Below are 13,575 nucleotides of genomic sequence, written 5' to 3'. Positions count from 1 at the left end.
AATCGATAAAGGTGTGCTGGCGGCTTGTAGTGGCCAGACATCTTACTTACTGATGCAACCTTGTTTTTTTCTTTAATTTGTCCATGCTATGTATATTATATTGGAGGTGGTGGCTCACAATCTCTTACTGACCTCTATTCAAATGCTGTTTAAGACAGGAATAAAACACTTCATGTCAAGCTGTTATAGGAAAACAATCATCTACAGAGTCCTTGGATAAAATGGAGTTACTGTTGCCACCCAACAGGTTCCTGTTATTTTCATATAACAGGAGCAAGTTGTTCCCTCACCAACCTCTCTTTCTCTGTCTCTTAAAATGAAAAAGACAAAACCCAAGAAAACCCAGTGTTACAGAGAAACCGCAAAGCGTTACCGAAAAACCGCAAAGCGTCACCGAGAAACCGCTAAGCGTCACAGAGAAACCGCTAAGCGTCACTGAGAAACCGCTAAGCGTCACCGAGAAACCGCTAAGCGTTACGGAGAAACCGCTGAGCGTCACGGAGAAACCGCTGAGCGTCACCGAGAAACCGCTGAGCGTCACGGAGAAACCGCTGAGCGTCACCGAGAAACCGCTGAGCGTCACGGAGAAACCGCTGAGCGTCACCGAGAAACCGCTGAGCGTCACGGAGAAACCGCTAAGCGTCACCGAGAAACCGCTAAGCGTCACAGAGAAACCGCTGAGCGTCACGGAGAAACCGCTAAGCGTCACCGAGAAACCGCTAAGCGTCACAGAGAAACCGTTAAGCGTTACAGAGAAACCATAAAGAGTACCATTTATAAGACCAAAGCATCTTGTGTTCTAAATATACCTGAACATTTTTATTATTTACCTCTTACTGTCACAGAGCGCTGACACTGGAGACTCCTTCCATAAATGTTAAACATCTCAAAAAAACATATCAATAATCATCAATCAATCAATAATCAAACACTATTTGACACATTTATGTGAAGCATCTGCCGTACAAAGTCCCTTTGATTTAGCTGTTACAGGGTTATAAGGAGTATTCGAAGCAAGCTGCAAGTGCGTATCCCCAGCGTCCACTACACAGATAGCTAACATGACAAGATGAGACACTATAATCATAAATGATATACAGGGTGAAATCCAAGAAACATAGAAAACAAAACAAGGCTTAGTGATGCACGACACAATCAGCGAGACCTCAGAAAGACACATCACTATGGGGTATAAATAGGGAAACTAATCAAAGACTAATAAGGAACATGTGGACACAATCAGGAAAAGATCAGGGGGCGGAGACAGGACCAAAACAGAAACCAACCCAAACGTTGCACATGGCGCTAATCACCATGGGAACCGCAACACGAAGGGGGAATCCATGACAATGTCATTGTGTATCATCATTTTCCGCATCGTTTCAGAAAACTAATTTATTCTTGATATTATTGTAATGTTAATCATTCACCTAGCAAAAAGGAAACGGGAATAAAACCGCACGGCCTTGAAATGAGAAATCTACTCAGAGAAGTGAGCGAGCTTTTTTAATTTTATTTATTTTTTTATTTTAAGAATGCTAGTTCACAACCTGAGATCAATAAGATACATGGTGTTCATTTAATTCCTGGTTGGTATTTGTAGCCTAACCTAAATCCATCTCTAATTATCCGAGCTGTTCATATTTGTTTGTTTTCAAGATGAACTGATAAAAGGTAAATAAATATTTTGAAAAATAAGTAAATGAGTCGATTGTTTTTCTCATTTCTTAAGTCCAGACCGGGTCCATTTGGAAAGCAGAGTATCACAGCCTAAAACTAACTGAGACAATGAAAGTGAGAGCGTGCTCCTTCACCCCCAACATGAACATTGCTTTCAATTATAGCGCTCACTCAATTTACGCCTCATTTCAGGAGGTCCCGGCCGTGCCAGATGGCCCTGGTGTAAACTCTATTCCTCATTTAGGATTCATTTCCAAAGCTTTGGTGTTTGTTTAGCATCTAATGGAAATGCTTCCTCTGTGCGTGTGTGTGTATGTGTGTGTGTGTGTGTGTGTGTGTGTGTGTGCGTGTGTGTGTGTGTAGTTCTTTTCCTTGTATGTACTCTTTTTGAAAACTTTTTGTTGTTGTTGTTGGGGTTTTTTTGTTGGTCAGAGCCAACTAAATACCTTAAATCTCTTAAAAATGTATATACCTGTAATTCCCTTCACCTTCATGCTCACTTAGGAGGAATATATTCACAGTATATTGTATTTTAAAAGTAAATTTTATAGTACGTTTATGGTCATAACTTTTAATCATATGATCAAAATTTAAAAGCTGGGCATTCCTGGAATCGCCGGGTTAAGACGAGGTCAAAGCACCAATTTCCGCCTAATTCGATTTTCCGCCATCTTGGATTTTGTCAAAAACTATTGTTTTTTTTTTTCACTATTCCTACTACAAATTTTGTCCAATCATCACCAAAGTTGGCAGACGTAATTATCTTCAGAGTAAGTCTCACAAAAGTTATCAAGAGAACTTTAAACATAAATGGTTTGCCTGTAATGTGCCAACAAATCTGATGGCGAATTCACCCAACAGGAAGTGAGGCTGTGTCTCAGAAATGACTTTACACATTGATACAAATCTTGGTAGGCACCATCAGGACCATGCCTTTAGGCCATGCAATAGATGTTGGGACAGCGCCACATACTGGTCAAAAGTTACAATAACATACCAAAAATGTTTCCATCTAAGTGCCATTTGTGCTACGTCTCCTCCAAATGTTGTCCAATCTTCACCAAATTTGGCTCACATCGTCTTGAGACCTGTCCGTACTTGCACAAAATGGGGAAAAATGCCTGGACTGATAAGGAAAAAAGACCTTTCCTCCTACAGTCAGAGAATTCCACCACTGTTCCTGGTCATACACATCATGAGTGAAACTGCAAATCACTCTTGAATCCCTTTGCCTACAAATTATGGCTCTGCTTTCCTGTGATTGCTTAGGCAACTGCTTGCATCTTTATGTTATTATTATTATTATTATTATTATTATTATTATTATTATTATTATTATCCCACTCCTTCCCTCCTTCCTCAGGGTTCTCTTGTTTCCTCCTACCTACTTCCAAACATCAGTAGGTGGATTACCTACATTACATTACCCCTCTGTGTGTGTGCATGGTACCCTGTGATGGACTGGCATTCCTTCCAGGTGTATCAGCACCTGACCCCCAGCACTCACGGGATTGGCTCCAGGTCCATCGAGACTGACCAGAATAAAACCGGATACTAATAAATGATAAATGAATGTTTTGCACTGAAAAATAATTTACCAGCTGCTCTTTTGTCTGTATCTGTATTCCGGTTTTTAAATCTGAAGTGGGCGTGGCCTAAACTAGAAGGGTTTGGGGTTTTTGGGGGTTTTTTTTTTACTCACAAGTACTGGAAAACTCTGGCTGTAGCAGTGTCAACATGATGTGTGAGTTCTGGCTCTGACAGTTCCTCAACCTCAGCTACATCCCTCCAGTTCATTATTGGTCTCAACTAGAGACGTGGGCGGGGCTGGAGTTTTTTCCCATGATTCTTATTTTTGGTTGGTTTGAGTGCTCCAAATTTAAACCAGTAGAGTAATTTATACCGCCAGGACCCTGATGAATGAAAGAATGAATAAATGAATGAATGAATGAATGAATGAACAGTGTGCATGTTCATCAGCATGGTCTGTTTCTCCACTGAGCTTCATATCTGACCGCTCACTTGCATGAAAGTTAAAACCTCCCACTCATGCAAAATTTTTGTGTAATCCAGCAAGATTTCAGTCCCAATGCACACTATTAGTCTCAGCCAGTTAGACTGTGAACCATTTGTGTTCGGGTACATCCACACTACCTTGGGTCCAATCAAATTAAAGCATCTTTGTTTAAACAAATGTTTCTTATGCTATGTTTAACGTGGCTAATTGATCAAATTGTTCCTCTGGAGTAGAAATGGTGTCCTCCGATTCAGTTGCGCTTGTTAGAATGACCATGGCATTGTGCTGTTTCTGTTGGACCTTGTGAAAGGACATGTGGAGTGACGTTTTATTTTGAAGCAGGCCCAATGTCACTTTAGTGTCTGTCCCTCCATCATGCCTGACCTGTGTGTCCCCCTGCAGCTGCTCAATTAGCCCCCCGCCCCTGCCATGATGGAGACGGGTCTATCGTTTGCCTTGCTGCTTGGCACAGTTCAGGCCGCCGTCCAACTGGCCAGCAGGTGACCGGGCAAAACCACCGGGCTCGGGCAAGATTTACTATTCTACTAACACATCAGGACGGGAACGGTCGCGATAATTCCAGAAATGATTTGATGAAGGCCGGACAAAAAAAAACATTGCAGAGGACTTCCCTCAATGGTCAAGGGTTATCCGTTGAGCCAAACAGGGTGGCATTTATGGACAGATGTTCAATTACAGGCTCTGTGTCTGTGCCAAGCGTTTAGACGAGGTCAGAGGTAAATCTGTTTTTTAAGAGACTGGAAAAAAAAGAGGCTGGTGAAGACTGTAAGTCTTCTGGAATTTGGTGTACTGCATCATAGACTTTCAGTGATGACTGGGTTATATCAGAAACATGGAAACTGTCAGCCAATCAGATTTCAGGAGGCATTTCACATGATTAGCACTGTGCTTCCATCACAAATTTGATAAGCATGTTCATCTATGGTCTGTTTATTGTTCTATGCAATTTGGCAAGAACTGGGCAATTGGGGGCGCTATTGGTGACACATGCTTAGACCCAGCAGATTGTAGCTTGCAGCTACAGCATAATGGTATAAAAGGAATAAAGCACTTTGGGATGTGCTGTGATAGGAAAGTAATCAACCACATTGTGGTAGCAGTAATGCTGCCTCATCACATCACCCTGTTATTGATTATTTTGCTATGGTGTGTTTAATTCCTTACTTATTTTAGACTTTTTAAAGTCAAGTGTATAAGGAACTACTATTGACAGCATTTTAAGCACTAAGAGATGGACAATTTTGAGTTTTCATTGATTATTTTTTTTTTCAAACATAAACTGCTTTATAGATAGGGGGGGGGGGGGGGGGGGGGGGGGGGACAACAACAACAAAATGGTGCAGTTCAATGTGCAAAAATACGCCAGCCTTCAGCTCACATTGTTTTTTCTTCTAGCTCAGGAGTTGAGCTGCTGTTAAGGTTTGTGATGATTGTAATGTTCTAAGCAAAGAGTCAGCAGTCCCTGATCCGGTTTCATGGAGTCTCCATGCTGATGGAACATTTAGAAGAATAAAACACTGCAGTAGCACGCGGCTGGAGACTGCGATAGAGGAACCAGCTGAGATACATTAGCGCTAATCAGTGTCTGGGTTTCTGTACTTTAAAGACTGGGGGGGGGGGGGGGGGCATTCAGGAGGCTTATAGAGACCTGTGTAGGAAGGACTGATGTGGTGCCTGGGGCTTTGAGCGCTTGTGTGGGTTGGAGAAGGGGGTCAGTGGTGAAGTCACTTATAGAAGTGTGGCAGGCTGAGCGAGGGTGTGTTCCTACCACAATACTGTTACAGACGTCACAGCACTACAGCACTGTGTGCTTCCTGTGAGGCAGTATTTATTGTGTGTTTATGAAATTCTAACAAGATGGTGTAGTGAAGTACAGAATCCCTAATGTGACCATAAATAAATAAATAAATAAAACACTGCGCCAGTTGAGTAACACACATGAAAAGGGGGGTATAGTGATTAACTATTCTAGTTCATCTTTTTTATGAAATGACCTGCCCCCTGTGTTCGAAAATGGCATCACATGCTAACTGCTCCTCTGCAAACTTTCTTTTCACCTAGCTCACCAAGGATAAAGTTAAGGGGAATAAAATGAATGAATGGATGAATGAATGAATGAATGAATGAATTGCTCCCCCTAGTGGCCAGAATGACTATAATTAGGCAGTTAGCTCATTTTTGGTTAATTAACCAAACAAAGTTGTGGTCAAAGTTAATGGGTGCGTCTCCAGTCAATTTGAGCGCTACGAAAACGCTAAATATGACGTCATTTCCAGTAAGGGAATATAATGAGCATCGATGCTCCCTGGTTTTTGTGGTGCATTGTGGGATCCAGTTGTGGGATCCAGTTCACTGTAAGGATCTTGCAATTGAGACAGCCCTTTAAATAGCCGACTCCCTGATGAGTGCCCTGACTACTGGCCTACGGAGCCGATTGAGACACACCCTGTGTAATGTGCTAATTGTTAGCTAGTAAGTGCCTCACAAAAGGAAGGAGGGCGAAAAGGTTGGTAATAAATAAAGAAATAATTTTAAAATAATGAATGTATTAAATATTAATATTATTATTATTATTATTATTGTTATTATTGTTGTTGTTGTTGTTGTTGTTGTTGTTGTTGTTTTATTCAGAGAATAAATCCAGCAGCAGTTTTCACCATGAAACTATTTGATTATTTTAGCTATTTTTCCTCCTGCTGTGGTAATTGGATTTAGCAAATAGCATTCATACCAACGTCGACCACAAGGGGCACCATTTTTAACGTCAAACCATTCATTTAAGTCCAGTCAAAAAAAAAAAAAAAAAAAACGGAAAATGGGATCAAAGTGCTAAAATGCTACTGTTATACCAGTTTCACCCACACTTTATCAAAATTCATAAAAATGGAAAAAAGTAGTTACCTGTAATAAATGTACAACAATATATAGTGGTAACCTGAAACGTTAGCTATGTAATGGGTACTGGAGTTTTATTTTCTTAATTCTAAAGACAAACTGTCATAACTAGTTCTGAATGGATAACTGCAATATGGCCACAACTCAGACGTTAGTTCCATATCTCTCGTTGCCAAGCTAGCACATCTCAGCATTATGCTGAGCCTTATATTTGTAAAATCACTTAGTTGTCCTTAGCCCAAATGTAGTGTAAAGGAACGTAATGCTGTGCAACGTTCCTCACTTTCACTCGCATTTATAACGGTCTGTCACAACGTGAGGGTTCACAGCGAACTCGGCGGGAGGATACGCAAGTGAATGTAACATTAATGGTCAAAAACTGGAACTGACGTTAGCCTAGCCTACTTCGTGGGTGTGCAAATATCAACAGTTATTGACGTTCTTAAGAACAAACCAAGCCATGGTACGATGCCTTATATACTAAGCTAAGGTTACCTACTATTTAGATATCTAGTTACTTACTGTCTGAAAAAAAGCTTGTACGCTCTGTTCCAATTTTCTACGCTTGGCTGCTGTCTCCATTTCTTACAGACTGAGCTGCTAAAATATATCAACGAACTTGCGTTGAGCATGGGCGCTACCAAGTGTACAATTAGAGGTGGGGCACACACCTATTTCCCTTAACTAACGGAAATATATTAAAAAGGAATAGACATAAATAAATAGAATAGATGAAGAAAAGACAGATCCGTTGGCAGGGTTCATTAAAGGGGGACATATAGAAAATATTTTGTACTGTATATTGGGGAGGACAGATTGGTATTTCCTCAACATTGGGGGGACACACGACCCCTCAAAGAATGCATGGTTAAGCCCATGGTAGTTACACAAAGTAGACAAAAGGTAAATTAAGTAGAATTTTTATTGATTGATTGGTTGATTGATTGATTATGTGAAAATTAAGCTCAGCACCCCAACAATATCCTTCTATAGAGAACAACTAGCCTAGTTATGCTTTTTTGAAGAATGCAACATTTCAGCATAATCTGTTTCCTTTTGGTGAAAATCCTAATCTAAAAAAGAAAGTCTAATCAATTATCATTATTATATGAATTGTTATATATTTATATTATATAAAAGAATTATATAGGAGGAAACATGTGCATGCGGCTGTTGTAGCTCCAGCACAATGGAGCTTCTATACATTATTAATCTAATTAAAGTAGACGTCAGTGATAACAAGGGACAGGTGCTGAACTTGGACTGTTTGATCGGCTTTGATAAGGACGTTCAGTGGCATCAGATCTCGCCTCTGGCATTTCCAGCTTAGAGGAAGCTTATTTCCTGAAGTGTCGTAGTCTGGGGAATTGTCTTTAGACAATAGAAGAGCTGGTATGATGTGTGATTGCTGCCTGAACTCATAGAGCGCTTGATCAATATACATTACTCACACTGAACAAAGAGCAAGGAAATGCCTGTGAGGAGAAAAATCGACCAAATCCAGACCACGTGTTAACGCCGCACGCTTTCTTTCTTTTATTTATTTCTTTACTTTCCATGATTCATTATTTATTTGAAATGGAGAAGGTTCGGTTTTGAACTTTATCATGATATACTGTAGTACTTCATTACTCCGGCATTAATTATTCAGTATTACGTGATTAAATGTGAGGAATGAAAAGGAATGGAATATTCATTCGGATGAAGATTAGGGAGCTTAAAATTGCATGACGCGAGCCTGGAATCGTTCATCCTCATATTATTGCATGTTTAATTCTACATTTTAAATTGTGATATTACTTCTACAAGGTTAAGGCATTTCTCCTTGAGTTTCTCCAGCCATTTGAGTTGCCATGTTTTCTTTAAGGGCCATCAATCTACCCAGCTTTAACATTTTCAATATCAAATGGAGCACTATGTGTTTAAACTTTTTTTTTTTTTTTTACAGAAATAGTGCTGGCCTGAGCACGTTTTGTGCTGAAATGAAAAAAGTAACAGCTTAAGTAAAGCATACTGTAACCATAACAACGCTCATACCAATCCTAGCTAGTTTTGGCTAACTAACTAGCTCTCTGATTATTATTCTCAGTAATGAAATGCAGATTGGTGTAAACTGGTGACGAGGCAGTTGTTTTCGTTTGTGTGACTTCAGTTAAAGTGCGACGTCGCGTCACGTCTCGCACAGTGACGCTGATATTTTTAGTTACGTCGCGACGGTGAAATCTTGGCAATGAAATATTTCGTTGTAACTCTCTACATATTCACTCATTGACTCATTCATTCATTTCAGTGCCACTTTGTCCTCCATGTTTACTTTTTCGCTCGGCCTCTACTTGCGACCCAACTGGTCAGGAGGTAAAAAAAAAAAAAAAAAAAGTCTTGATGTCATCTTGGCATGTTTCTAAAAATCTGAACGATTTTCAGCTTTGGAAGCTCTGCTGTTGAATTCTGAATTCTGACTGCTGTTGATTTCCGCAATGGTCTTTATACCACGTGGGTGAATTCTCAAATCCGATTGGACAGAAGTTGTACATTAGGGAGAGAGAGATAGAGAGAGAGAGAGAGTGAGGGGGACAGAAAGACAGAGTGAGAGAGGCAGGTAATCTTAATGTAGACTGATAGAGAGACAGAGAGAGACAGCGAGTGAGGCAGAGAGACAGAGAGAGAGACACACAGAAAGGGCTGTAGATTGAGCCCCACCCTATTCAATATAAACATCAACGAACTAGCGAGGGCTCTAGAACAGTCTGCAGCACACGGTCTTACTCTACTAGACACCCGAGTCAAATGCCTCCTGTTCGCAGATGATCTGGTGCTGCTGTCACCCACGAAAGAAGGTTTACAGCAGCATCAAGACCTCCTGCACACCTTCTTTCAGACATGGGTTCTGCTTTGGAAATGTAAAGCCTTTTACCATGCAAATAAAGCTACTTGAATCTTGAATCTTGAGAGTGAGTGAGGTTGAGAGAGAGAGAGAGAGAGAGAGAGAGAGAGAGAGAGAGAGAATTTGAATTTGAGAGACAGAGTTAGGCAGAGATAGAGACAGATACAAAGTGAGAGAGAGAGACAGAGAGTGAGGCAGAGACACAGAGAGAGAGACAGAGCGGTGTAGAGAAAGAGAGAGAGTGAAGCAGAGAGAGAAAGATACAGCATGAGAGATGCAGAGAGAGAGAGACAGATACAGCATGAGAGATGCAGAGAGAGAGACAGATACAGCATGAGAGAGATGCAGAGAGAGAGAGAGACAGATACAGTGTGAGAGAGATGCAGAGAGAGAGACAGATACAGCATGAGAGAGATGCAGAGAGAGAGACAGATACAGTGTGAGAGAGATGCAGAGAGAGAGACAGATACAGCATGAGAGAGAAGCAGAGAGAGAGACAGATACAGCATGAGAGAGATGCTGAGAGAGAGAAAGCTACAGCATGAGAGAGATGCAGAGAGAGAGACAGATACAGTGTGAGAGAGATGCAGAGAGAGAGAAAGACAGATACAGTGTGAGAGAGGTGCAGAGAGAGAGAGACAGATACAGTGTGAGAGAGGTGCAGAGAGAGAGACAGATACAGTGTGAGAGAGATGCAGAGAGTGAGAGACAGCTACAGCATGAGAGAGATGCAGAGAGAGAGAAAGACAGATACAGTGTGAGAGAGATGCAGAGAGAGAGACAGATACAGTGTGAGAGAGATGCAGAGAGAGAGAGACAGCTACAGCATGAGAGAGATGCAGAGAGAGAGAGAGACAGATACAGTGTGAGAGAGATGCAGAGAGTGAGAGACAGCTACAGCATGAGAGAGATGCAGACAGAGAGAGAGACAGATACAGTGTGAGAGAGGTGCAGAGAGAGAGACAGATACAGTGTGAGAGAGATGCAGAGAGAGAGAGACAGATACAGTGTGAGAGAGATGCAGAGAGAGAGAGAGACAGATACAGTGTGAGAGAGATGCAGAGAGTGAGAGACAGCTACAGCATGAGAGAGATGCAGACAGAGAGAGAGACAGATACAGTGTGAGAGAGGTGCAGAGAGAGAGAGACAGATACAGTGTGAGAGAGATGCAGAGAGAGAGAGAGACAGATACAGTGTGAGAGAGATGCAGAGAGAGAGAGACAGATACAGTGTGAGAGAGGTGCAGAGAGAGAGAGACAGATACAGTGTGAGAGAGATGCAGAGAGAGAGAGACAGATACAGTGTGAGAGAGATGCAGAGAGAGAGAGAGACAGATACAGTGTGAGAGAGGTGCAGAGAGAGAGAGACAGATACAGTGTGAGAGAGATGCAGAGAGAGAGAGAGACAGATACAGTGTGAGAGAGATGCAGAGAGAGAGAGACAGATACAGTGTGAGAGAGGTGCAGAGAGAGAGAGACAGATACAGTGTGAGAGAGGTGCAGAGAGAGAGACAGATACAGTGTGAGAGAGGTGCAGAGAGAGAGAGAGACAGATACAGTGTGAGAGAGATGCAGAGAGAGAGAGACAGATACAGTGTGAGAGAGGTGCAGAGAGAGAGACAGATACAGTGTGAGAGAGATGCAGAGAGAGAGAGACAGATACAGTGTGAGAGAGGTGCAGAGAGAGAGACAGATACAGTGTGAGAGAGGTGCAGAGAGAGAGACAGATACAGTGTGAGAGAGGTGCAGAGAGAGAGACAGATACAGTGTGAGAGAGATGCAGAGAGAGAGAGACAGATACAGTGTGAGAGAGGTGCAGAGAGAGAGACAGATACAGTGTGAGAGAGATGCAGAGAGAGAGAGAAACAGATACAGTGTGAGAGAGGTGCAGAGAGAGAGACAGATACAGTGTGAGAGAGATGCAGAGAGTGAGGCAGAGACGTAGAGAGTGAGACAGAGAGGCAGAGAGTGAGAGACAGAGAGTTGCAGAGAGTGAGGCAGAGATGCAGAGAGTGGGAGAGAGAGACAGAGAGAGACAGATTGGCAGAGAGAGAACCACAGAGAGAAAGACAGCTGCTGTGTTTATAGCTGCTGTAGCGTAAGTGAGAACAGAGACTCGGTTTTTGATGAAAGAATTTTTCTCGCTGAAGATTGCGGTATTAGAGGAATGGACAGGCTGTTCGAGGAAAAGAATCCCGTTCCTGTTGCTTTAACATGACTTTAGAGGACAGTTTGTGCTTGTAGCTCCTTTTATTTGTCGCTCGGAAGTGAGACGAGCTGAAGGGACATGACTGTAATTCTGTAGAGCTTTACTTTATCTGTATAACCCACCTGGAGCAGCACACATCACTGTACTGATGTGAAGGGGGGTGGGGGGGGTGGTGAGCTTGTCCTATGTAATAAGCTCAAGTCTTTTCTGGTTTGGACATGACTGTATAAACGATGTGTGTATAAATGCCAAGCTGAAGCTTCACTAAATAAAATTTCCATCTCTAGTCTGTAAGCCAGAGCATCACCCAACACCATCTTCATCTCCTACTTCATTATGAGTTTCAATGAAACTGCAGCATCTGCTTCTCTCTCTCTCTCTCTCTCTCTCTCTCTCTGTCTCACAGAGGGGCTGTTTAATCAGCCTACTTGTTTCTATTTTAAATAACATCAGATGTATTTGTGTGTGTTCATGTGAAAGAGAGAGAGAGAGACAGTGAGAGAGAGACAGTGAGTGAGAGAAAGAGACAGCGAGAGAGAGAGACCAAGAGAGAGAGAAAGAGACAGCAAGAGAGAGAGAGAGACAGTGAGAGAGAGAGACAGCAAGAGAGAGAGACAGAGAGAGAGACAGCGAGAGATAGAGAGAGACTGAGAGAGAGAGAAAGAGACAGCAAGAGAGAGAGAGACAGTGAGAGAGAGAGAGAGAAAGAGACAGCAAGAGAGAGAGACAGTGAGAGAGAGAGACAGAGAGAGAGTGAGAGAGAGAGACCGAGAGAGAGAGAAAGAGACAGCAAGAGAGAGAGAGAGACAGTGAGAGAGAGAGACAGCAAGAGAGAGAGAGACCGAGAGAGAGAGAAAGAGACAGCAAGAGAGAGAGAGACAGTGAGAGAGAGAGACAGCGAGAGACAGTGAGAGAGAGAGAGAGACAGCGAGAGACAGTGAGAGACAGAAATAGAGAAAGACAGTGAGAGAGAGACAGCGAGAGAGAAAGAGAAAGAGACAGTGAGAGACAGTTAGAGAGACAGTAAGAGACAGTAAGAGAGAGAAATAGAGTGAGACAGTGAGAGAGAGAGAGACAGCGAGAGACAGTAAGAGAGAAAAATAGAGAGAGACAGTAAGAGAGAGAAATAGAGAGAGACAGTGAGAGAGAGAGAGACAGCGAGAGACAGTAAGAGAGAAAAATAGAGAGAGACAGTGAGAGAGAGAGAGATAGTGAGAGGGAGAGATAGAGAGAGACAGTGAGAGAGATAGAGAGACAGTGAGAGAGAGAGAGAGAGAGAGAGAGATAGCGAGAGGGAGAGATAGAGAGAGACAGTGAGAGAGAGAGAGAGAGAGAGAGAGAGAGATAGCGAGAGGGAGAGATAGAGAGAGACAGTGAGAGAGAGAGAGACAGCGAGAGACAGTAAGAGAGAGAAATAGAGAGAGACAGTGAGAGAGAGAGAGATAGTGAGAGGGAGAGATAGAGAGAGACAGTGAGAGAGATAGAGAGACAGTGAGAGAGAGAGAGAGAGAGAGAGAGAGAGAGAGAGAGATAGCGAGAGGGAGAGATAGAGAGAGACAGTGAGAGAGAGAGATAGCGAGAGGGAGAGATAGAGAGAGACAGTGAGAGAGAGAGAGAGAGAGAGAGAGATAGCGAGAGGGAGAGATAGAGAGAGACAGTGAGAGAGAGAGAGAGAGAGAGAGAGAGATAGCGAGAGGGAGAGATAGAGAGAGACAGTGAGAGAGAGACTATAAAGGAAAGATGGATATTTCCCTGAGATGAAGAAAGTCGTAATTGCCCTTTCCTGTCTTTAGTCAACAAGTTAATTAAAGAATTATTAACACACAGGAGCTGGGCTCATTAAAAACAGAGACATGTCCATTTCTTCTTC

This window comes from Ictalurus furcatus, chromosome 17, assembly GCF_023375685.1.
Source record: "Ictalurus furcatus strain D&B chromosome 17, Billie_1.0, whole genome shotgun sequence".
Taxonomy (NCBI): domain Eukaryota; kingdom Metazoa; phylum Chordata; class Actinopteri; order Siluriformes; family Ictaluridae; genus Ictalurus; species Ictalurus furcatus.
This window is presented reverse-complemented; position numbering follows the sequence as displayed.